A 24,322-nucleotide genomic window follows, 5' to 3' on the forward strand; every position below is an offset into this window, starting at 1 on the left:
ATTTCCTTGGAAAATGGACATGAATCATGCATAAGACACACATGTATTTTCCCCCCTTTCTCCTGAAAATGTAGAAACAATGTAGTACAAAAGCTTCTCACTACTGTTGGAGGGCAAAGAGAGTAAAGCTGTGACTGACAAGTACACTTATGAGCCTGATTCCCATTGGAATCAATAGGAGTTGGATGATTAAGCGTACTTGCAAATGGGGGTCTGGCTTCTGCTTAGGCTGCAGAACAATGTTACTGGAAGGAACCATGGATGGGATAGGATCAAACAGCACGTTTTGGATTCCACTTCCTTTCTCATGTTGGTCATACCCATTGTTTGAATGGTGCTACTCAGCCCTCAGGCCACCATCAGCAATGAGTTTGCTGACAACTTCTTCTTTATGACAGTGCAATTGAGCTTTGCAGTGACAGCAACCCACAAGAAAGACTCCTTAGTTTCTGTATCATCTATCTTTATTTTGATTTTGTATCAGCCAAAGAAGTCAGTGTATGGTGCATATTTTTTCTCACTTTTTAACTTAAAAAGATAGTCCTTTCTGCAACCAGTAGCATACATTTTTATTTAAGAAGGGTGATTGTTTCTTCATTTATTTTATGTTTGTGTGCAATTAAATCTAAATGTCCTCCTCCACCCTATTAAAAAAAGCTGAGGAGGGGAAAGATTTTATTCCTGAATTTGTGTGGTGGCATGTTTCATAGCTACCATTATTGCAAAGGTGAGGTGACAGGCAGTGACTCTGGGTTTTCCTCTCTGATATTTATGTCCCATCTTCTGGATGCCCATAGTTCACATACTCTGAAATGAAATGTAAAACATGCTCGGTGTTTATATCTACTGTGACTACATAGTGCAAACACAACCATCAGTGTCTTCTGAGCTGCAGTCTGCCTTGAAGTGCTTCTTTTGCAGCTGCCCGCACAAGAGATTCTGCAGGTGGAAGTTGTAGCAGAAGCTCTCAGCCTTTGCCTTCAGCCTTGAGGGGGAAACTGAAAATAGAATTTGCTAATCAGTAGACAAAAAACCCAAAACTGTCAAGAACAGCATGAATATATTTAAAACAAATTTTTATTATAGCAGATGTGAATGTATGAAAGGTGATATGGAGGCAGTAATTCTTCCAACAGTGCCATTCTGCATGGGATGTGTGCTCAGGGTTAGTTGATAGGAAGGTGACTACTCTATTTTGTAGCTTCTTCCCTTTCTATCTGCAACATGGCCTCTTGATTATTGTGTATAAAAGCATCAGAGCTGAAACTGAGTAGAGGATAAAAATCCCAGCAAATCCATTTTTAAGTCTTAACATTTTTTTAGTCTTTGTTCTTTCCTGGATGCTTGGATCACCAAAGTATTTTTTCAAAACAATTTCTTGATGGGTCTGCATGTCTGTGTAACATGTTATAGTTTACCTTAAATATATACCTGTACTGCAAAGTAGAATTAGACATTGCTGTAGTGTAATATATTGCTTTCAGAAAAAGTAAAAAGGGAGAATTTTAAATCTTGGCAGACTAAAAGAAGTTTCTCACAGCTTAACTACCTCCTCTTACATTTTAGTATAATTTGAGTTCATAACAGCATTAAGTTAGGCAGTAAAAAATGTGGTATAGTGAATGTCTAGCTTCTCTTCATTTTGAAATAGTAGTCTTCAGGATGTCTTAGAAGTTCGGCAGTTTGCATAGAGATAGATGTAATTCCCAGTATGCTTCTCAGCTTTTTCATGTCACTTACTGCTTTCCAGTTGTGATCCATAGTTTCTAATAAAACCTAGCCTACTCACAAAGCTTTAGTGTCTCAAAATAGTTGAGAAGGCAAATTGCCAATTTTGGTGTCTATATGAGTTCAGAGCACTAATGGCAACTACCTGTGACTGTATCTCACATTACAGCTAAAAGTGTGATAGCAACACTCCCAGACTGATCTAGCTAGCCCAGGCAACAACACTGAAGTTGCTAGCATTGAATTTAGCTTTAGCTGTACAAATCTGGGCAGTATCCTTGTGCTGTGTGGTGGCTGAAGCCTCTGCTTATAGGTATTGAGTTTTGTGTGTAAGTCAGCTTCAGTCCTACCTCTGACTGCAGTTTACAAGCAGCCTTAAACTCACTCTGAAGAAAGAGGACATTCTAATAGTAATAAAAACCATTAATTTGAAGAAACAAAACAGTAAAGATGAAAGAGGTTATGTTGCATGTTATGACTATTTGCTCAATCTTACAACTGCTTTCTTGTAAGAATAGTGCTAAGGTTGAAGCATCAGCGGCCACATTGACAGGCTTTTGTACTAAGCTTGACCAAAAAGCTGTGTTTATTTGCAGTTCTTATAGACCATCCAACTATTTCCTTTATTTCTTTCTTCTCCAAACTAAACTAGTTTCAGCATTCTTTGTGTCACCTATTATTATTGTCATTATTGAACTTATTAATGTCCTTTATGCAATATGTATGAATCAGGCTCCAGGAGCTCATGAGATCTGGAAAAAATTCCCATACACATGACTTTGATTTGCTTCCCAAGTTTTGACTCACTGGAGGTTCACATTTTTAAACTTTTCTTTATAAGAATGATCCTCATTATGAATCCCATTTAAAAAGCCAATGCTCTCATGCTTCCAAGGATAATGTAAGAATCTGTGTTTGAATCCCTCAGCTGAGTAGTCTCTTACTTCATCCTTTAGTGTGCCAGAATCTAGACAGCTATAGAAAAGGTCACTTTCTGCTTTGGTAGTGCTTTGAAGTAAAATCTTGTGTTATTCCTAGTGTTTAATCTGGTCTTGGTGTGGTGCTTGTTCTGTAAGCCTGTCTGTTGGGTTGATCAGCAGGTAAAGCACAGGCCTCATAGCTTGTGAGCAGTAGGTCTGAGATGGACCCTTGAAATGCTCAGCCAAACCAGGATCTTGGCACATGGCAGGGTAGAACGTCTGGCACTTGGCTAACATCACTGGTGAGAGTTAGAGCACCAGGGACTTTCAGGTGCCAGAGTTTTGAAAGCAGATTTATATTCATAAATACAAATGTTACTCAGAGCAGAGCCTGTTGGTATGAGGTAACATGTTACTGTGCCTCAATAGGTCTCTATGCTCTGTCCTCTTAGTATGTGACAGACACAAGTACTTCGAGTGAGAGAACTCCCCAGTGAAGGGAGCTGAGCTGCTGTGAGTTACATTGCATTTTTTTTGTAGACTTACACAGCCAATTACTGTAGGTCAGCTGAGGTATGATACTTGTTTAGCTTTCAGCATTTCATTTGAACCTTTAAGCCTTTAGACTCCCAAAACTCTCTGTGGCTGTGGCACTAATGATGTAGAAGCAACTTATCTGAAAGTGCTTTTATGTACCAGTTGACCAGGGAAGACACTTAAGCCTACATTTGAATGAGAGAGGAGCAGCTGGCAGGGCATTTTTCCACACTGCTTTGGAACTTGTTCTTTACCCAATACCAAAATAGTTCTGGGACACACTGCAGTGGCCCACTTGTTTTTCTTAGCAGTAAGGGGTTGGGAGGATTCTGGTGGAAGATTGTAAACATATCTTTTCAGCTGTTGGGCTATGTTTATTATCCAGTAAAAAGGAGCTACTGCTTTAGTATATCTTTATAGCTGACACTCTAAAAATATAATCTCAACCAAAGGGTAAGTGACTCTTTAGAGTGACTGTGTTCATATGAAGTACAACATAGACTCATACAAGAGGAAGGAGACAAACCAATTTTTGTGAGAACTAGAAGAATGCATAGCAGTGTATGTATTGAGATAATGAGGATAACATTTGCTAATAAATTGACGGCAAGTTCTCAGTGAACTGATACTTACTCTATAATTTTAGCTACAGAAAGTCTACCTAATATTGGATTGCCTTTTGCTTCCCTCCGATGAACATACACAATCACTCTAAGAAGCAAAATATTTGAGAGTGGAATTGTAGTTATAAAAGTCAGACAATGGGAATTATTTTTTCAGCTTTTTTTATATCTGTAGACTTTATTACATTCAAACAAAAAATATCACCTTCCACCACTCTTCACATTGTATATTTGCTCCAAGAAAAGGAATTTGCTCCAAGATATGGGGAATGATAGTGATAGGGATTTGAAAACAGGCTTTCACATATTAATGGTTGTAATGACATGGTAGATGTCAAGACAGAAATAAAGTCTTCTTGAAAATAGTGTAACTGTAAAAGAGTAAAGAGCATAAAACTGCCAGTGGATTGCTCGGGGTAAGAGAGTAATTTCTCCCACTTTGTGTTATAACTCTCTTACCTCAATTTCCTTCAGAATTTTAGGGAGGGTGGGCAGAAAAATGTAGTTTTACAAGATTGTCGTAACTCTGTATAGAAGATGATGAGCTCGTATCTCATGAACAAATATATCCCAAGCTTCCAGATGCCATGGGATCATATTTCATTTATACGATAAGTTATAACTGGTCTCTACATTAGCTTTTCCCATCCTTCCATCACCTTCTACCTTCCGAAGTTCTTCTAAATAGACTGCATCTCTTCAGAGTTATATTTGCTTTGCTAATAGCTATTTTTGGGATATCAAGTGGCCTGCTCTACTGCTGAAGCTCTGCTTCAGTGTCTTCTCTAATTTAGGAACTTACTCAGAATGTAAATTTCAAAGGCCTGAACTGTCATTTTTATAAGTGACTGATGAGCCTAAGTCACTTTTGCTATTCTTGAAAATTTTAACGCAGACCTTACTTCTTTTCAGGGAGAACTAGGTCCACACAGAGAACAAGTTTGAAAAATTTTCTCATAGGCATGCTTTAAAATGCAGGTTTCCTCTTTGTTTAAAAGAAGCCAAACTCACCTACTCTCTTTTGAGTAGTTTGGTATGTGCTGGACTATATTGAATTATATCCTGTCATGACTAAGATCTTTCTACTTCTTGAGGCATCTTACAGGGGCTGCTGAAGATTTCCTGAGAAAAGCAGTTTGCTGCCTCAGAGAATGTGAATGAGTGGCAATACAACTGTAATAAAAGAGCTTAAATTTATCCTTGCCTGGAAACAAGATCTTAATGAAATGGCTGCAGCCAGCATGACATAGCACTATGACTGTGATGAGGATGCAGAAAGGGGCCTCACATCTGTTAGTCACACTAGCATGAACTGTAAGCACAGTGCAAGTAAGCACCTAAGTCTTCTATTTTATTAATTTCTCCAATTTAGTTTGGCAAGATTAATAAAAGATCTGTTACCTGCAAAGATTCTGGAAATTGTTTACAATAGACAGTACAGAGAGGAAGGCATTAATATATTTTTTTTGGGAATAACATGTACCATTCTGCTGTTCCATGTTCAGGAAGAATGAACTAAAACTAGAGCAGGTGCAAGGAAAGGCTATGAGGTTGATCACAGGAGTGGATGGCACATTACAAGAGGCCATAAAAGATAAATAAATTCACTTCTCTATAAATATGTGTGAGAGGAAAATACAGATAGACTGGAAATCAGTGTAGGGATGAGAACATATGGTGTGAACTAAGCTAAAATAAATTACAGTAAGATTTTTAAAACCACTTAACCTTCGAGTATAGGGTGTGAGAATGGAAGTCTTAACTTCACTTAGGACTGATGAATTTAAGTAAGCAACACTTTGACACTGAGATGATGACAACCTCGAGATTGAATTGATTCTTTTCTCTTCTGTTCCCATGTGGCTTTTATAGGAAGATACAGTAACGAAAATGTTAACAAAATCTCAGTTTTTGAATTCACAGATTAGTTGAAGTTGGAAGGAGCCTCTGGGGATAATCTAGTTCAATTTCTGTGCAAGCAAGGTCAGTTATGACAGATTGCTTAGGGCTGTGTCCAAGCAAGTGTTTTGAGTATGTCCAAGGGTGGAGACTCCACAACCTCTCTTGACATCCTGGTCCATGGTTTGATCACCTGCTCAAAGTAAAAAATAGGGGTTTGTGTTTAAATGGAATTTTATGTGTTTTAATGTGTTCCCATTGCCTCCTATTCTGTCACTGGGTACTACTGAGAAGAGTCTGGTTCCCTCCTTTTGATTCCCTCCTGTCTAGTGTTTATAGACATGGATAGGATCTACCTGAGCCTTTTCTTCTCTGGGCTGAACACTTGCAGCTATCTCAAGTCTTTACTGTCAGATGCTCCAGTCTCTTGATCACCTAAGTTGCCCTTTGCTGGACTGACTCCAGTGTTTTGCAGTGGGGAGTGGGGAGCTGTGCTGGTTTTGACTGGGGTAGAGTTAATTTTCTTTGTAGTAGCTGGTATGGACTGAGTTTTGGATTTGTGCTGGAAATAGCATTGATGATACAGGGACATTTTAGTTACAGCTGAGCAGTGCTGACACAAAGCCAAGGCCCTTTCTGCTTCTCATACCGCCCTCTACCAGCCAGGAGGCTGGGGGTGCACAAGGAGCTGGGAGGGAACACATCTGGGACAGCTGACCTCCAGTGACCAAAGGGTGGTCACCTATAGTGTCATGCTCAGCATTAAAACTGAGGGAAAAAGGAGGAAGGCAGAGAAGTTTGGAGTGATGGTCAGGTTAACTGTTGTGTGTGATGGAGCCCTGCTTTCCTGGAGATGGCTGAACACCTGCCTGCCCATGGGAAGTGGTGAATGAATTATTTGTTTTGCTTTGTTTGCATGTGTGGCTATTGCTTTCCCTATTAAATTATCTTGATCTCAACCCACAAGTTTTCTCATTTTTACTCTCTCAATTTTCTTCCCCATTCCACTGGGGGGAAATGGGGAAATGAACAAGTGGCTGTGTGGTGCTTATTTGCTGGCTGGGCTTATTCCAGGAGAGAAGCCCAGCAGTGGACTCAGCACTCCAACTGTGTGTCACTGGGGCTGAATACATGGGAAGGCAGGTACCTTCATCTGTTGGCAGTGCTGTTCTGAATGCAGTCCAGGGGGCTCTTTGCCCTCTTTGCTGCAAGGGTACACTGCTGGCTCATGGTTAACATATTGGTTGGAAAGACCTCAGGGTCCTTTTCTCCAGGACTGCTTTCCAGCCAGTCAGCTCCTAGCCTGTACTGGAGCCTGGGATTATTAAGGTCCATGTGCAGGACTTTGCACTTCCCTTTGTTGAACCTCGTGAGGTTTTTCTCTTCTTGTTTCTTCTTCCTGTCAGGGTTGCTCTGGAAAACAGTGCATGCTCTCCAGGTTTGTGTTATCTGTGAACTTGCTGAGGATGCACTCTGTCCCTTCACACAACTTATTAATGAGAGTGTTAGATAGTACTTTTCCCAGTACTGATCTTTGGGGACACCACTAGTGTCTTGCCTCCAGCTGGATATCATGCCAGCTTCTCAGCTTGGCCATTCTTGTTTTCAGTCCACCTCACTATCCACTGATATGACCCATATAGTGTCAGTTTGTCTGTGAGGATGGTAAACACTGGCAAAGACCTTACGAAAGTTAAGATTGCAGAGTTTCAAGAAGTTGTCAAGAAATGTCTCTTAGTAGCACGAAGTACACCAAGTAGAATAACATATGGAAATTAGTGAGTGTAGGAGAGATGTGGCAACCAGAAATAAAACCCTGTTAAGGATAAAAGTAAAGATGCTTATGTTTTTTTAGAGCAAGAAACTGATTACAGAAATTATCTAGTATATTTTACACAACAACTTGTACACCAACAGCTCTTGCCTTTAAAGTTGTTGATATAAAAAGATACAAAATAGAATTAACTAATAAAATTATCCATTATAGTTGCAACAAATTACTTTCAGTGTATTGAGAAAGTTGATCACTGTTATTGGTATTAGACTGTTTCCAACAGTTGAGTGTGTTGAAAAATAAAAAATCAATGCCCTTTTCCCAGATAATTTTTCTATGTTGTCAATGTTGTCATCACAAAAGAATGCTCTATGTGTCCACTGGATAAAGCTGACTTTTGGAAACAGAATTCCTGGATATTTGAATTACAGGAAGAGAAAGCACATGATAAAAGGGAATGATTGTAGTGAGATCAAAGGAACTAGACCAATAACTCAGAGTTATATTTGATTCTGGAGGCAGTTCTAAAAAAGCCTTAGAGTATGAGTGTCCTGTACTCCTGTATTAACTGCATCTGCCAATGGCACTAAAGTCAGATTTCCAGGTTTAAGTGTTTAAGCATACAGTTATGCCTGTATGAAAAAGCAACAGTGATGGTAATCAAGATAACACCAAGTAAAGAGGCATCTTAATTAAAGAGCATGCAATTATACTACAATAAGAATATTTCATCCTTTACTGTCAGAATTTGTGTGGATCAAAGTTAGTAGATGATCCAAACTTTATAAGTTTTACTAAAGTATTTTATTTAAAAAGCAAATTAAAGCTTGGAATTTTAGGAAACCTGGTGCTGCCCATTTCAAGTGCCATGCTACAAGACATGAGCAGGTGTTAGCAACACTGTTTATCTTTCCAAAGCAAAACTGAGGCACAGCTGTATTCAGCATGTAATTTTAAAACAGGCTTTCTGTATAATTTGAGTAATATTTCAAGCTTATTCCATGATATTTTAGGAACAGCTTCTCAATTGTCTTTATAAGTTTTCTTTATTTAACACATGCTGTTTTAGTGAAGTTTACATAGATACTCTTTTTAACACTAGAAAACAATTTTAGTAGTTCTCAGTCATACTAACCATTCTTTAGTAAAAATAAGTCCTTCCAGCTGAGGTACCTAATGGTGGAAGAAAAGGTAGTCTCAGACACTCTTTCTAAGAGGAAAAAAACCCCAAACTTACAAATCCGATTCAGGTTGTGTGATGTCTTGATGCCTAAACAGGCTTTTAGTTGACAGTAGTGAGGTTATGTATTACAACATCGTGTTCCCTGAAAATCTTAAAACAAGAGTGGAAGCCTGTAGACTCTGAGAAAGCTTAAAGTCTACACTCACAGAATAGGACACAAAACATTAATTAAGACAGAATTAACCCTTAGCCTGGATCATTCACCAGAGGCATAAATGAGAAGTGATAATACATCATTACTATCCCAGCAATGCCTCTAATTAAGAATAAAAAACTTAAAAGAGATAATTACCCAAAAGATAAGCTTAGCTTTGATTGTCAAAATTCAAATAAGAAGAGCTGTCTACTCAATGCAATACTAATAGGACTTAGGGATTCTGCATGTACTATTCAACAAGAAAACATCCACCAAGATTTACCCAAGCCATCACTAGATTCTCACCTGCAGGCCAGAAAATGTGTTGAAGGACTGTCGGAGGAGACCCAGGGTTTATACAGTGGCAAAAATACTACAAGAGATGGATAGACGAGGACGCCGAAGTCCAGGAACCCGGCTCCCGGAATATGGAAGCTCTGCGAGAGATTTATAAGGACTCTAATGTTCACACCCTATATTGATGTTTCCCCAGTTTGAATGTTATACACCCCAATATGTCTACCCTAGTCACTTTCCCTTAGTCATTCCTTATCCAAGTTCCCTCTTCCCACAAAACTCTCCGGGTCGCAGCCCCCTGTCCTGGCCCGACCCGGCCATGGGGGCGGTTGCTGGCTGGGCCGCCCACGTGGCGCCGCTGGAGCCTGGGCAGGGGCTGTCCCCGCCTCGAAGTACCGGAAGCCCTACGGTGACTTTCCCCGCCCATCTCATTCTCCCATTGGTCCTTTTGCTACTCCTCCCCTCCCTCCTTCCCTTCGTTTGCATGTACCCAATGAACTGTGTTACTCTGCCCCGTCTCCGCCCCTCTTCCCCGCCTACATCCGGGGAATTCCCATGCTCTCCTCAAAAGCTAGCGCGCGGCAATAAACTTGGCTTTTCCTCGTGGACTCCTGGCAAGTGCGGGCTTGTTCCGTTCCGGACGGTCGCCGGGCCGGGGGCGGGAGGAGCCGACCTTCGCTTCTAAGGGGCCTGATCCTAGGGAGCCCTGCTTGTCGCTTTCCTAGCCTGGCTTCTGGAAGCGGAAACCTCTCCACCGTATTGGTGGGCTATTTTTAATCCGCTGATAAAGGACATTAGTTGTCTCAGTCTCATATTAACCTCCAGCTCCTTGGTTTGTGCTCTAAACAGTATTTCAGAGGATGTGGAGCTTTAAAGTAACATGGACGCCAAGAATTCTTCTAAGTAGCCTTCTCTCATCCATCCTACATTTCCTGTTTGGCCTTTATTAAGGTCTTAATGGGAAACCTACATCCTGCAGACAAATAAAAGTTATAGGCTATTTCTAATTTAATATACTAGTCATTGATAACATTCAGGTGATAAATTTTCAGTATGAGATATGGACCCTGGGAAAGCTATTTTTACATTGGTCTGATTTAATTCGAGTGTACTGAGAAATTGTGTTAATTCCTTAGTTAGCACCACCTGTTTAGCTAGCCCATAGCTGTCTAGATAGTCCCTAGCTACACCTGGCTGAAGCGAGGTCTTAGCAGTTATTCTAAAACCTGAGCATGTGTCCTACAAAGAGTGGTTAGAACAGTGCTTTTCAGAACTGACCTGTTGGTGGGGCATAGGTAAAACCATGAACAGCAGTTATTGCAAAAAGATTTGTCTCTTGCAGTTACCTGAATAAGTCCTTCTGAGTATGGAGATTTAAAAAGCCTGTAGACCAGATTCTCACTGGCATAGGTGCATATCAGAAATACCTCCTCACAACAGTGTTGAAGTGGGAAAAATAAGTAGGTGGGAAAAATATCCTTTCTTGTTGCTCTAAACAACACAGAAATTGAATAGCCATGTTTTTTCAACCAGACTTACACCAAAGCTCAAAGATTTGAAGAGTCAGGGAGCTGGCCTACATTTTACTTTGACTATTTTTATCTGGTCTACATGACTGTGTGGCAACTGCTTTTTAAAGAAAAACCATTTCAGTGAAGGCCCAAATATTACTGAGTACGTGTGCATCTTTAACAGTTCCTTAATAGCTGGATGTCTTAACTCATGTCAGGATGAGCCAGTCCTATAACCATGAAAGTCAGGAGCAAGATTCTCTCTAACTTGTAAAATGGAGTAGTTAAAGAGGATTTCTGAAAGGTTTTAGATAATAAACATGATTCAATTTACATTTTAAGTATAATGTTTCCATAAAAGTGTTTACTAATTTCCTAGGTCCTTCACAAATGTTTTCTTAAAAATCTATACAAACAGATATTGACTCATAGGAATATAACACTTTCTTCAAAATTCTGGTTTGCTACTACTTGAAACTTGGAGAGAAACTAAAAGTCTATTTTCTTTTGCTGAATCCACTCAAAGAACTAAGACGTACAGAAGGTAAATTGTATTCGATAAATTTCCTTATGAAGTTTGAATTATCCTCTTAAATACAGAATTTATTTTCCAGGAACTATGACTACTGAGTATATTGTTACCTTCAGAAATTTAATATGTGTCAATGGCAGTTTGGTGAGTGACACTTATGTTTCCTCACCAGTTAATGAATGTCTTCAATGCAAGCATAAAGTCCAGCCTGTTTTTTGACAAGGTTTCCATGTTATTTTTAGCCTCAGCTTAAGCACCACGGAAATATGTTCCTTTAGATTTTCTTCCAAAATGCGCAGAATGTCTTTTGCCATGTTATGAATATGGATTCCTGAAACGTCTTTCTGCCTTAGAGGTGGCAGACTGTAGTTTCTCTAAGTCAGCAGTTGTTTTTACATCTCTTTTTTCCTCCTAATGGTCTCGATCAGCTTGGTTTAGTTACTGATGGGATCTAAGAGCAGATTTGAGAAGGTGAGAGCCTTCCTGGGTTTCGAATCCTGTCCAGAGAAGTCTATGTGGTGTTTATTGCAGTGGGAATCATTAACTTTAACTCATCTGGATGGAGCCATTTTGCTATTGAATGTGTCTGTCTGGTGTCAGTTTTATAGGGTACCAGTGATTCTCATTAATCTGTTTTAATACCAATTGTAAATGCTGTGTAGTGTTTATCACAGAGACCAACTGATTAATTTTGCTCATGTGGCTTGCAAGGTCATCTTTTCTGTGACATTGTTACAATATCTCTGCTGGAAATGATGGAGTTTTGTTATGTTTTCACTTGCATCCTAGTATAGGCATAAGAAAGGGGGTCTATAGTTGTGTAGCTTATTTCTCTCTGCGTACAACTTCCATTGCTACTGTAAGGCAGGCATTGGCTCTTCTGTTATTTCAAACCCATTTTTTAGTCTCTATATACCATCACAGTATTTGGCTGCTGCCATGTAGTCTGCCATCATCTGTCCTGTACATCATCTCTCTCATTCTCTGCTGATAGACTGAAGATGATCTGTTACAGTGTTACCTTTGACTGAAAGTTTGCTTTGTTAGTTTGTTTTGCTGTAGATGTCTTCTTCCTGTGAATATGTCAAAAAAGGTGTGACCAAAATTGTTACAAGTTCTTCAATGTACTATAGTATCTGCAGGAAGGATTCCAAGGGTAACTGTAGCTTCCTTTTGCTAACTTATTGGTTCTACAGCATTTATATCTTCTCTCCCACACCTTTTCATTAATAAAGTCCTTCTTAATAAACTAAAACATTTAAAATACTTTCTAATGTTTATATTTTCTCTTGAATATAGAAGAAGCTCAAGACAGAAAACATTTATGGTAAGTTAAATGTTGAACATTAAATGTGCTGGGAAAATGGCAAATCAGATGCCTTATCTGAATCTGGTTTATGGTTCAGTGCCAGATTATGCTTAGTCTATTCTCTTTCTTTTTCTTTGGACAGACTTTCAAACCTTCATTAAAAGTTGAATCAGAATAAGTGTGTTCCCACAAAGTTCCTTATTCAATGGATTGGTAAAGAGCAATAAAAACATATTTTCAAGGAACTTGCAAATAACCTGAACCACCATCTAGTTTTCCATCAAGGTCGTTTTATTATTGGGACTGTACAAGTCAAAATCGTAATGTGAAACATAAACAATGACTTACTGTTTTTGCTAGCACATTATATCTGTCCTTTTGATTTGTACTAATGCACAGCCTGTAAAGCTACTTCAGCAGAGTGTCTGCTGGGTGTACATGCTGGAATAGTCAGCCTGTAATAGACGTAGCAGCGTATGAAACCTCACAGACTTCTCAAGTAAGTCCACATATATGGAGTATCTCATTAGGCAGTTCCAGATATTTGCAGCCTTGTATTTACAAGGTTCAGTACAGATGATGGTGTAAATTGACATGTTAACTAGTACTGACTAGTGTCTGAAAACAGTTATGAAGATAACTAGTGTCACCTTGTTGTTTGGAAAATGTTAATCCATCCATTTAATACTGGAATCTGACAGAGAGTCTGAAAGACAGTGGAAATCCATGGCCTTTTCTGCATGAGATCTAGCTGGCAAACAGACTGTTGGCATAGTGCAGAAGCAAGTTCTTTTGGCAGAATGCATTCACATTTAATTGCTTCTGTTGGCAATATATTTTTTCATGGCTTCAGATTGTACTGGCAAAATATACGCAACATGTAAGAGGATCTTGGTAACTGTGCCTGTAGTGCTGTGCAGCACTCATCTTGAAGCCAAATGTGCTAACTATTCATTCTGCCCTTGTTAGGGGGTTGTTATTGCTGAAGCTGGGGGCATGTGAAAGCAGCCAATTCTCCAACAGGAAAAACATTGGGTAGTGCTGGAATTTTAAAGGTCATTCAAGAGTGGCCTCACTGCTTTGTGGATAGGCTGTGGACCTGGCTAATTCTGTTATCTGTGCAGATAAGATGGTTTCTTGTTTTTAAGATAGCTGTGCCATCACTTGCTATGAAGGGTGATGAGGTTTGTGGGCAGTCTGAGATGTCTATGTGTAGACACAACTACATTAACCTGCCATTATTTGGCATACAACTAGGTGAGACTGCTTCTGAATATTGAATACTGCATATCCTTCAAGAACTATGGAACTCCACATTAAAGCCACAGAAACTCCTTCCTCAAGGCTGTATTTAGCATTCTTCACATTTTCACATTCCCATCATGGAATCATGAAGTTATTTTGGTTGGAAGGGATCTCTGGAAGGTTGTCCCCTTGCAGGTTCAAAAGGATCAGGTTGCTCAGATCCCTATCCAGTTAGATCTCTTCCAGGTCTTCTCTTATAAAGACTGGAAAAACACAGTTCTTCCATTCTGTCTATGTACATCATGTGCTTCATCTCCCAGTCAACTTGGTAAGTGGCTTTCCTCTGAACTCCCTCCAGCACATCAGTGTGAGGAGCCACAAACTAAACATGGTACTCCAAGCTGTCTATAAAATAGTGAAGCTCTACTGATATATGGAGTAGTTTTGTCTCTTGTAGGATGGACAAGACTTTGTTCTATAAGCAGAGCCAAGAAGCCCAAAATGAGTGAACACCAAAGAATAACAATGTCTAATGAGAAGCCTGGTTTTCTACTGCTGAAATGGTTCTGATGGTGAATGCCACATGTTGTATACTACATGACTTCTGCAACTATTATGTCCTTTGTGGATCCACTCATGTGGATAAATAAGGTGTTTGTTCTACCTGTTGAAGTTAAAGATGTGCCAGTTCCATCTGACATGTGTACCAGTTGTTTGAGGGAGCATGAAAGAGAGCATTGTCATGGTATGCACTATCCAGACACTGATTGTTTTTGTTTTCACAAAAGAAGCAATTTTTTTTTACAATTAATTTTGGGGAATTTCCATCAAGTAAAGGACAACATACAGCTGTATTTTCAGAAATCAAACTGTTAGGAAGATGAACTTACAATATGGGCAGTACTTGCCTTGACATCTATAGCTGCTACTGACTAGGAAGATCCATAGCAAATCTTCTCCACTGATGTTCAGTACTGCTATACAATGGAATGAGGAAGATGATGTAGGTCTTCAATTAAAGAGGATTATTTTTCATGCTGTGTTGTAGATTCTGGGTTGCTAGCATTTTGATTTTTGATTATAAGAATACAGCTTAGTATCCTTTTTTTCCCCTTTGAAATTTGTAGCATATATTCTTGCAATTTTCACTTCTTCTGTTTTTACTATAAGACTCTGCAATTGAAAGGATTTTATGTTCTCAATATAGAAAAAAAAGAGCTTCTCTGATCTATTTCTTTCCTGTTTGCTATGTGGAGTATTCTATATGGTAAGGTGTACCCTTCAGATCTATACAGTCCATACAGTAGGATAGCTTAGAAATCCTAGAATAGCCTTGAATATCTGTCATTCCATTGTCCATCATGGAGACACTGCCTGATGGTCTGGAAGTGATGGAAAATGTAGCCAGCTAAAACAAAAAGTTTCTGAGAGGACTGTATGTATGCCACAGGCTTAATGGTGGGATTCATCTTACTAAACATACAATTCTTCATCTGGACTTCATTTATTGTGTGTGGAGGGAAAGAGGCCTTGTATTTTTCATTTTGAAGCACAATTTTTCTCATCCCAATGCCACTGTCTAAAATAAACCAGATGAATCACTTGTTAAATGCTTGTTTTCTCCATTGATTTTAAAGGGACCCTGAGATGACTATTTTAGCTCTAAAAACCTGTGCCATAGCTGACTAATGCTGGCTGCAATAAGTTTCTTTTTATTGCAATAACAGCAGGCTAAGAGAGAACTTAGGTTGCTTGAGGGAACAGTTTTAACTTTCCCAGTTTTTTGCACCCTTTGTTCTCTGGGGGATTGCAAGCAGAGCAGGAATGTACAGACTTCTGCTGGCTGATTTTTTTCCTGGTTTAGAGTTCTTTGTTTTCTAATGATTGTTCCAGAATAAAGGGTCAAACTCATGTTTTCAGTGTTTCAACCTATCTTCCTGCATAAAATTTTTTTAAGCTTATTAGGGAAGTAGTCTTCATACTGTCAGATGCACAGTGGATATTTTTGGAGACTATGCAACTCGCTGACCATCTCTGTTTCCAGGATTTGAACAGCCACACTGTGCCTGGTTAGCTCCTGAAGCAATTAATTTCGCTTCTTGAAGACATCTTTTATGCTTTTTCTATTTCCTTTGAGTGGTTGTGCTCAAAGAATTGTGGTCAACAGCTCAATGTCCAAATGAAGATCAGTGGCATTCCTCAGGGATTGTTATTGCGATTGGTGCAGTTTAACATCTTTGTCAGTGACATGGACAGTGGAATTGAGTGCACCCGCAGCAAACTCGCCGATGACACTGAGCTGTGTGGTGCCGACAGGCTGGAGGGAAGGGATGCCAGCCAGAGGGAACCTGGACAGGCCTGAGAGGTGGGGCCATCTGAACCTCATGAAGGTCAGCAACGCCAAGGACAAAGTCTTGCACCTGGATCAGGATAGTCTTGAACACAAATATAGACTGGGTGGAAAATGCATTGAGAGCAGTCTTGGGATTTTGGGGTAAATTAATTTTTTTGGAATGCTAATCTTAGTATCTTCTGTCCTACTTCTCTTCCTCCTACTGTCATCGAAGCCTTCAAATGATAAAATAACTTAAAAGTACTCAGTATTTATTCTGAAATTATGTAACTTGGTTGTCTGGTATTAGATTACTTCAGCAGGTCAGACAGAGAGTTAAACACAGACACTTTATTCATGACTGAGCCTTATTGCATCTGATTTTTAGGGGCTTTGAATCGGCTCCAGTTCCAAGAGGAAGTCAGTGGGAATTAGGGCTATGGCAATAGAAGCAAGTTTGAAATCTTAATGACCAAATAAGGCTTTTTCTTCCCTGATACCCTACCAAGTTTTGTGGCAATAAAGAGGAGTCCCTACAAGCAGACTGACTTTCAAGAACTTTGCTATGTGTATCTGGCTATGAGCTCCTAGATTTGAGTGTGGAAAGCTACCATCTAGTTTCTAGACCTGAACATTAGAACTGTATGTTTAGACATTAAATACCGTGTTTTCACTACGTAAGACTTGTCCAGGAGTTTGTTCTGCCTTTGAGAACCAAGTAACTAGTACAAGTAGCCAACCTACTGTTAAATCAAAACATATAACGTGGCTTTCTGATCTTTCCTTGTCCTCTTTTACTTACTTTTCCTTCTGAGTAGTTTGTGAATTTACTGTTGAAATAGTTCCTTTTAATTTGTCCTTTAAAAATGTCAACAGTTTGTTTTTCAAATATGGGGTGTAAGTATTCCAGCTGAAGAGCTGATTATCACTGTTTGAGTCAAAGACTGAAAAAAAAAGGCAAAGGAGCCTCAGAAGTTGCAATTTTTAATTGATTGCATATTCACAATTTTGTCATTTTTGTTTTCTTTTTCTATTCCAAATTTGAGCTAAAACCCTAACCACTGAATATTGATAAGTGTATCAGGAGATTGTGTTTGGAAACAAGAAATTCAGAGAACTGTGTAACAGCAGCAGTGTAACAGAGACCTCTTGTATATATTTGAACCTAGTGGTCAGCTACTGCTTCATGTCTCCAGTTCCTGATGCTGAAGGTCTGATGTTATCTTCCAAGTGACTTATGCAGTCCCTAGTGCAGATATATGAGGGGAGCTGTAATTGGCAATAGACAGAAAAGATTGGTAAGTGGAACTTTTGGAGAAATAATTCATCTGAGTAGCTTTCATTGCCCTTAAAGGGAGTTTGTAGGATGGTAAATATCCATCCTTAAAACACTGTTGCCACCCTTGCCTCTCCAAACTTTTGAGTTGCTTTTAGTTTCATTTTTCAGATTGAGGAGGTAAGAGGGTGAATTTGGGAAGTGAAGTTGCCAAGAGGCTGACACTATGCTGATAAAGGAAAGTAAAGTTTGTTGGGCTGTCTTAACCACAGATGTTTCTTCTGAAATATGTAGACACTAAATTTAGAAATTATCTGTTTCTGTAGTCATTCACTGTAGTTCATGCCAGGCAGTTTGTATCTGTAGATGGATGCCATTTTTAGCACAAAATTAAGGAAGCCGCCTGTCTTCTCTGAGTCCTTGTTTTCTCATGACATTACCTTTTCTCAATTCTGGCAACCACAAGAAAGTACCATATCTTACTTCAAAGATATTTGCATAGCAATCCCATTATGACTTTCTCTTACACAGAAATAGCCTTATATTAATTAACACCAGTCAAATAGCCCAATCAGTATAGATTCAGCAGCAAACAATTCAGCACAGACTAACCTTTTGAATTTGCTGTTCAGTCAGGCTTTGTGGTCTGTGCCAAGTTCTGTAGTTTCGGTGCTATGCTGCTTTCAGGCTACCTGTTTAAGTACCTTCATATGACACAGTCATGCCTTGCTGGACACATAGGCATGCCCTATTAGACTGTGTGGCACTGAGCAGAATGACTTTTTCTCATGGTCACACTCTTTTACTGTAACTCTGAGGTACTTAATATAGGTGGTATATTTTGCAATTTTTTATGTCCAACATTTTATAGAAGGAAGTCCAAGTTCCAATTGCATACACTAGATGAAGACTGAAAGAAATTTTGAATGTATCAGCAAAGTAATATCATTAACATTAGTGATTAACAACAACAGGTTGGAATGAAGTTTTGAGGCATGTGTATAGAACTGGTGTCTGCTTTAAAATAAGTCAGCTATTAACTGTAAGTCTGGGCAGTCATTGAATTTCTTGCCACTAGCAATGTACTTTCTAAAGAGATCTGGACATACTATTTTTGTCTTTGGAATTGTAAAATTACTTGTGTTCAGAAGGGAAGCACTAAATGAACAGTGTTGAAAGCTTCACAACCAAAAGCTAAATAGCTGCTAAAGTTAGACTAGTATTCTAACTAACTGGCTAGGATGGCCTTATGAATTTTGAAAGCCTCTTGATGACTTCAACACTTAATCCTGTTTTCTGAACTGAGTGCTGGGAGATAACTGAATAATTTTTTAGAATACCCTCAAGCGCTGTTGAGGTTTTCACACTGAACATTTACAGATACAATGAACTAGAAATATTCAGGAGTCATGATAAAGCATAAGATGCAAAAGCTATCAGCACCATGAGTTTATGAGCTGAAACATTTCCAAGTTGCTATTGCAAAGGAAAGTGGTTTCAGCTTAACTGGTTTTTTTTTGGACATAGTAATAATGCACTCATTTTCACAGCCTTACTTGGATTCATGAGTTACTTGAATTTGAGTGTTAATGAGAGTAATGAAAGCAACATTTCCTTTAAAAATATTTTCTAACAGAAGGGCTGAATTGCCCTCAAGAGGTGTCATTCCTCATAGGCATCTGTTTTATGATACGAGAAATTACCTCATTTAAGTTACAGAACTTCCCTTATTACAGAGTCCCTATACAGCTGGTGAGAATGGACACCTAACTTCCATCTAGTTAGACAAATTCTATGGGACAGATGGATCCTACACACCCCATAGTAGTTAAAGTAATATTTTTTCACAGTAAGAAATTATAAGTAACCACTGTAGACATTCCAGTGTCCTCTCAAAAAAGGGAAGAACACTATTTCTTAGGGCAAGATTTTACAAGGTATTCAAATATAAATGTTTTGAAGATATCTGCAGGAAATAAACAGTGGGAAATGTAAACCTTTACATTAGGCATATTGTGTGGAATATAGGTGGGGAGGAGTCCCATTCCCTGTAAGTTTCATCCAGTTTAAAGGCTCCCCTGTATTCTGTCCAAGCATCCCTGAAGGATGTTTTCCAAAGGGAATGGGCCATATTATTGAAGAAATTTTGACTGACTTCTACCTGCTTCTGATCCCAATCTAATAGTATATTTCCATTTGTTGACCTGCCACCACTTAGGGGCTTCAGTATTGATGGGAGGAACAATGACCACTATCTCTTCTATTTGTTTCACTAACACAAAACCAAATGTATGAAGTCAAATGTTGGTCTCACTGAATGCATAGAAAAACTGTCATGGATTTTAGTGGCATTAAGATTTCACCACTGGTAAGTTTATGAACTTTCTTTTCTTTGCACTTCGACCCTGCTATGTTTTTGAGGTTTTCTTGAGAACAAGGGGAAGTGGTTATCCTTTTGTTTAAGCCAATAAATCTGAGTAGGGGTTTTTTTTGTAACTTGAATTAAGGCACTTCTTGAGGTTGCTGCTGTAATATGTAATAATACAGTCTAAGAAAGTACCTGCCTACAGTTATTTACTGTACCATGTTTCACACATGTAGCAGGAGTCTAGAGGCAACAGACAGTTATTCTGACAGGTGATTTGACAACAAACTATTAAAACTGTCATTCTGGCCTTACCAGACCACAGGACTGATGGAGCAGAAATTGTTTCCCTTGCTGTTAATTCTCTAAAACTGTCAACACTGTTGGAAACTCTGCTGATGTTTGGGGGTCCACTGTCAACTTCAATCATGTTTGTGTCAAAGTATTTTATTTGCCACTGTAAACTGACTGGTGGTGGCTTTGCAGAAGGAGTTAAAAGAGCTGTAAATTCCACTCCCCTTCCCTGCCATTACCACCACCCAGTGTGGTGTGCACTCCTCATTGCATGAAGAGACAAAGTCTTGTGGCTGTATGGAGCATACCAATACACGAATCATGCATATCCAGTGCTGGTTATCATTGTAAACTAAAATGACTGTTTGAGACTTTGGGATTGGAATGTGTAGGCAAAGGTGAGGAGAAAAAGCAAAATAAACCTGAAGTGTGTTTAGGCATTTCATATAGTTTCCATTATGAACAGGAAGAGGTAAAAATTAATTATAGAAGTTGAAGCCTCATGTTTGGAAGGTATGCTGTGCAGGCAGAGCTTGTTGACTTAATCAGATGAAATTCCTGCAGAAAGCCTTCTCTTTGCCAATGAAGTAAGTTTAATAGCCTTTCAGGCTAAAACAAACTTTTAAGGATTTGTAACAACAACGCTGTGGTTCTACAGAGACAACAACATGTCCATAAATTGAAACTTCTTATCTGACTGTCCCCATTTGTCTGACCTTGTTTCTACTTGCACTCTGTAAGCAACCACAAGAAGAAAATTTGGGGATGACAGAAGGGACAGTCAGAGGAGCAGGCAAGAAAGACAGAATGTTAAGTAGTTTTTACATGTTTTGCATCTCATGATTTATAACCAAAATAAAATGAGAAAGGTGGAATGGTGAAAGAATATTAGTGTTTGATTAAACATAAGCCCAGAAGAGTGATTCTTTTCTCTTGGCTATCACCCATGACTGATGTTGAGGTGGCTGTCTCTGAAGAGTCATTGTAAGGATCTCACTGCTCTTTAACTTCCTGAAACAGATGAAAAAAATAGTCTGAGTTCTGAGAAAACCTTCTTTCTCAGGTGTACGTGTTCGCCTTGCCAAATGTTGCTATCCCCAAAACCAGGATGGCACAATGTGTGTTAGCATGCCAGTCATCCCAGTCAACAGAGTGTCTCACAGGGGTGGTTTTGTTTGTCTACCAGAAGGTGAGGCAGAGCAGCTAAAGCATATGTTGCCACACTGCGCTATGCACCTGACATTGCCTTTTTGGCCTCATTGATTGTGTAGCTGAAGCTGGAGCCTGTGTAGCTTATGCTACTCAGTTATGGTACTACAGTTCTACAACTTGCAGCCATAACAAAATCTTACTAGGTGTTGGTTTGGAACATTTGGGATAGCAAATGTGCTGATCAGTAGGTTTTTGAAATTGCTGCTCTTTCTCATGAAGGCAGGATATCTGTTTTATTCAGAAGCTGAAAGCTAAAAGAAAGCACTGGACTCTTTCTATTGAATTGAGAACTCAAGCCACTTTTTTCTTAGTTTACACTTTTTTTCCTGTGCTTTGCAATTACTTATGGCAAATATCCATGGCAAGTTGTTAACCTGTTACAAAAACTATTAAAACTCTTACTGAGGCTAAGAAATTTACTACTAATACGGTCCAGTTTGCAGCACTGCCAACACAATCCACATCCTGATCTGCCCTGGCTTTTGACACTCAGGAAAATTATTAACTTGTAAACTTGTATAGTTTTCCTCCTGAATGAATTCTGCAAGAAATACATATGTAAGTACATCTTCAGTGTGTAGAAAAGGCAAATACAGAAATGTTCAAAAGCATCATTGTGTTCTCCAAAATATTTATAGGTAAGGCAAATAAAGTTATGGAAAAGGTATTTTCCAACAAATCCATGTGTAAAGGGAGCCCTAGAAGTCCGTGAGAACTGAGTGCTTGGATCTGGTACAGTACATAGCACTTAGTTATGAAATAACTGGGCAATAAGACAGTGACCACGTGAACACAGTAATTTTAACACTCAGCAGTGCTTATGTGATGACTGACCTCTTGCCAGAGCTAAACACGAGAGCCATTCAGCTCAGGAGCAGAAGTTCTTGTTCTCTCTGGCTTTCCAAAGAAGAAAAGGTGTTTGCACACTGTGAAGGCTAGAGTGCCACTCAGCTTCCCTGTCTCCTTGAGGGGTGCTGTGCTCTGCCCTGTCTCAGCCATCCTTTCCTCTTCCTTCCTTACCTACCCAGTGGACACATATCTTTGCTGGTGAACATGGAGACAACTCTAGTTCTCAGCAGCTCTTTCTAAAGTAGCATAAAGCCTGGCTTACTGTAAGTAAAATTTTAATGGACACTATTTTTCTTCAAAGCATTCTCTTACTTTGCTATTTGCACTGCTATTGCATCTTAACTATGTGAGGGATTATAAACACAGATTTTCTAGCTTTCTCAGCTTTGCCAGGAGTAGGTGATAATATGGCAGCTTTCACAAGCAACTTGCATGAAATCTTTAAAAATGTAAACTTAAGGCTAGAGAAAGCCTAAAGGGGAAAGAAAGGACAGTAGGGCAGGGAAAGTGGGAAGTGATGAAGACTTCCACCTCCTAGAATGTGTAAAAGCTGAGGTAATCTGAGACTATTAGCATAAAACATTTTTAAAGGACCTTTTTATAGCTAGTTATTGCTTTTATTCTAGCCTACAGCTGTAAAACTATAAACAGTACTGATAGATTAATGGGTAGTGTCAAAGAGACCAAGTACCAGCTTTTGTCAGAAACAACATGAAAAAAAATGATGGGAAAGAGGAAGTCCCCTCCCATGCTAAAAGCATGAGGTCAGTCACAGACAACCTCTGTGGTGGAAATGGCAAGGTTTTATAGGCAGGAATGGAAGTAGTGGGAGACAGGCTCTGAAATGTGGGCACTGGTCTTTCCATTAACTGCTCATGTATGAAAAGTACTTGGCAAAATCCCACCAGGGAAGCTTATAGCCTCTTTTCACTTATCCTTTTTCTTCTTCCTTATCTAGGATCAAGTGAGAAAAAGTCTGATCTCTGATTCTGCCCTGCTTTTCCCTTTGTGAGAGGAAGCAATTGAGTCTATCCTAACTAAAGGAACAATGTTTTGTTATTCTTTTTAATCCAGGCTTGTGGATTAGTATAACTCAAGCCACTAAAGAAAGCAAAGATACGCTGCCTGATAAAGAAATGATCAACACTGACTTCTACACGTCATATCTATGTGTTTATTTCCCTGTGTTTGCTGATTCATTCAATGCTACTCTACAGCACAGGCAATACCTCAACTGTGTTAACTGAGTTCACAGCAACTTTCCAGCTAAACCTACTGAAGTCTCATGCTAATCAGCAGAGGTTGGCTGCTGATGTCAATTGCACTGTTCTTTAGCAAAGGTACTGAAGGTCATCATTTTGTGCAAACCTTAGTGTTGGCAGACAGTCAAAATATACTAAGAGATGCTTTGGCAAACTAAGTTGGGCTTCCAGAAATGCCTTTTTATAAGGTCCATCTAATGTGTATGGACTGTCTGTCATCAGTGGAATATTCAGGATGAGCATTTTGATAAGGGCCTTAAAAATTGTCTTCAATAGAGTCTTCTTTTTAAAGCCTATCTTTGAGTTCATAGGGAACCCAGCCATTTATACTAGTGTCCAGCAACTGCTGCCAAGGTTTTGTTGATCTAATCTAAGAAAAAAGGAGCATTAGGTCAAATGCTCATGTTACAGCACTGTAGAAAAAATATTTATGAAGGAGATTTAATCCATGGTTTCTTTTTTTTTTTTTTTAAGAATTTACAACCTAATTAAATAGGCTGTCCCTTCAAACTTGACTCCTGTTGCAGCGGATGCAGTCCCATGCATCTTGACAGTGACTGAGTGGCTGAATCTCCATCAGTTGAAATGATTTGCTGTATAAATTATTTCATCCTTAAGAATTCTTTCACCACATGAATTCTACACTGTTTTTTTTTGTCAATAAATTAAGCCATATGATGATTTAGCCACATCCCTGTTAGTAGATCCTAAAGCAGTCTTAGAGCATAGATGTTTCACCACCAAACTTGCAGTTCCATGATTGAGCTGTCTGCCTGCAGTGTTGATGGCTGGAGAAGGAGTGGCAAAGGAAGCCTGTCAGTAAACAAACTTTATTGTAGAAATCTTATCATAAGTATCACCATATAAAAGAAAATGTGGCATTAAAATGCACATCTTAATTCACAAGGATTAATTAAAACTTTTTATAGTTCAAGCCATATCAAATTTTGAGGAACAGCAACAAGCAATAGCCTGTTT

The 24,322-nt window shown here is 39.0% G+C and overlaps 1 long non-coding RNA gene across 1 annotated transcript; it reads right to left on the reverse strand.

Annotated features, from left to right (window-relative positions):
• Positions 1-561: 561 nt before the first annotated feature.
• LOC139669443 (uncharacterized) lies at positions 562-18,024 on the reverse strand. Its single transcript, XR_011697260.1, has 3 exons — positions 17,975-18,024; positions 9,167-9,297; positions 562-998 (listed from the first exon to the last, which is right to left on the reverse strand). It is a non-coding gene; the product is annotated as an uncharacterized lncRNA (long non-coding RNA).
• Positions 18,025-24,322: the final 6,298 nt, after the last annotated feature.

Source organism: Pithys albifrons, chromosome 3 (genome assembly GCF_047495875.1).
Source record: "Pithys albifrons albifrons isolate INPA30051 chromosome 3, PitAlb_v1, whole genome shotgun sequence".
Lineage (NCBI taxonomy): Eukaryota > Metazoa > Chordata > Aves > Passeriformes > Thamnophilidae > Pithys > Pithys albifrons.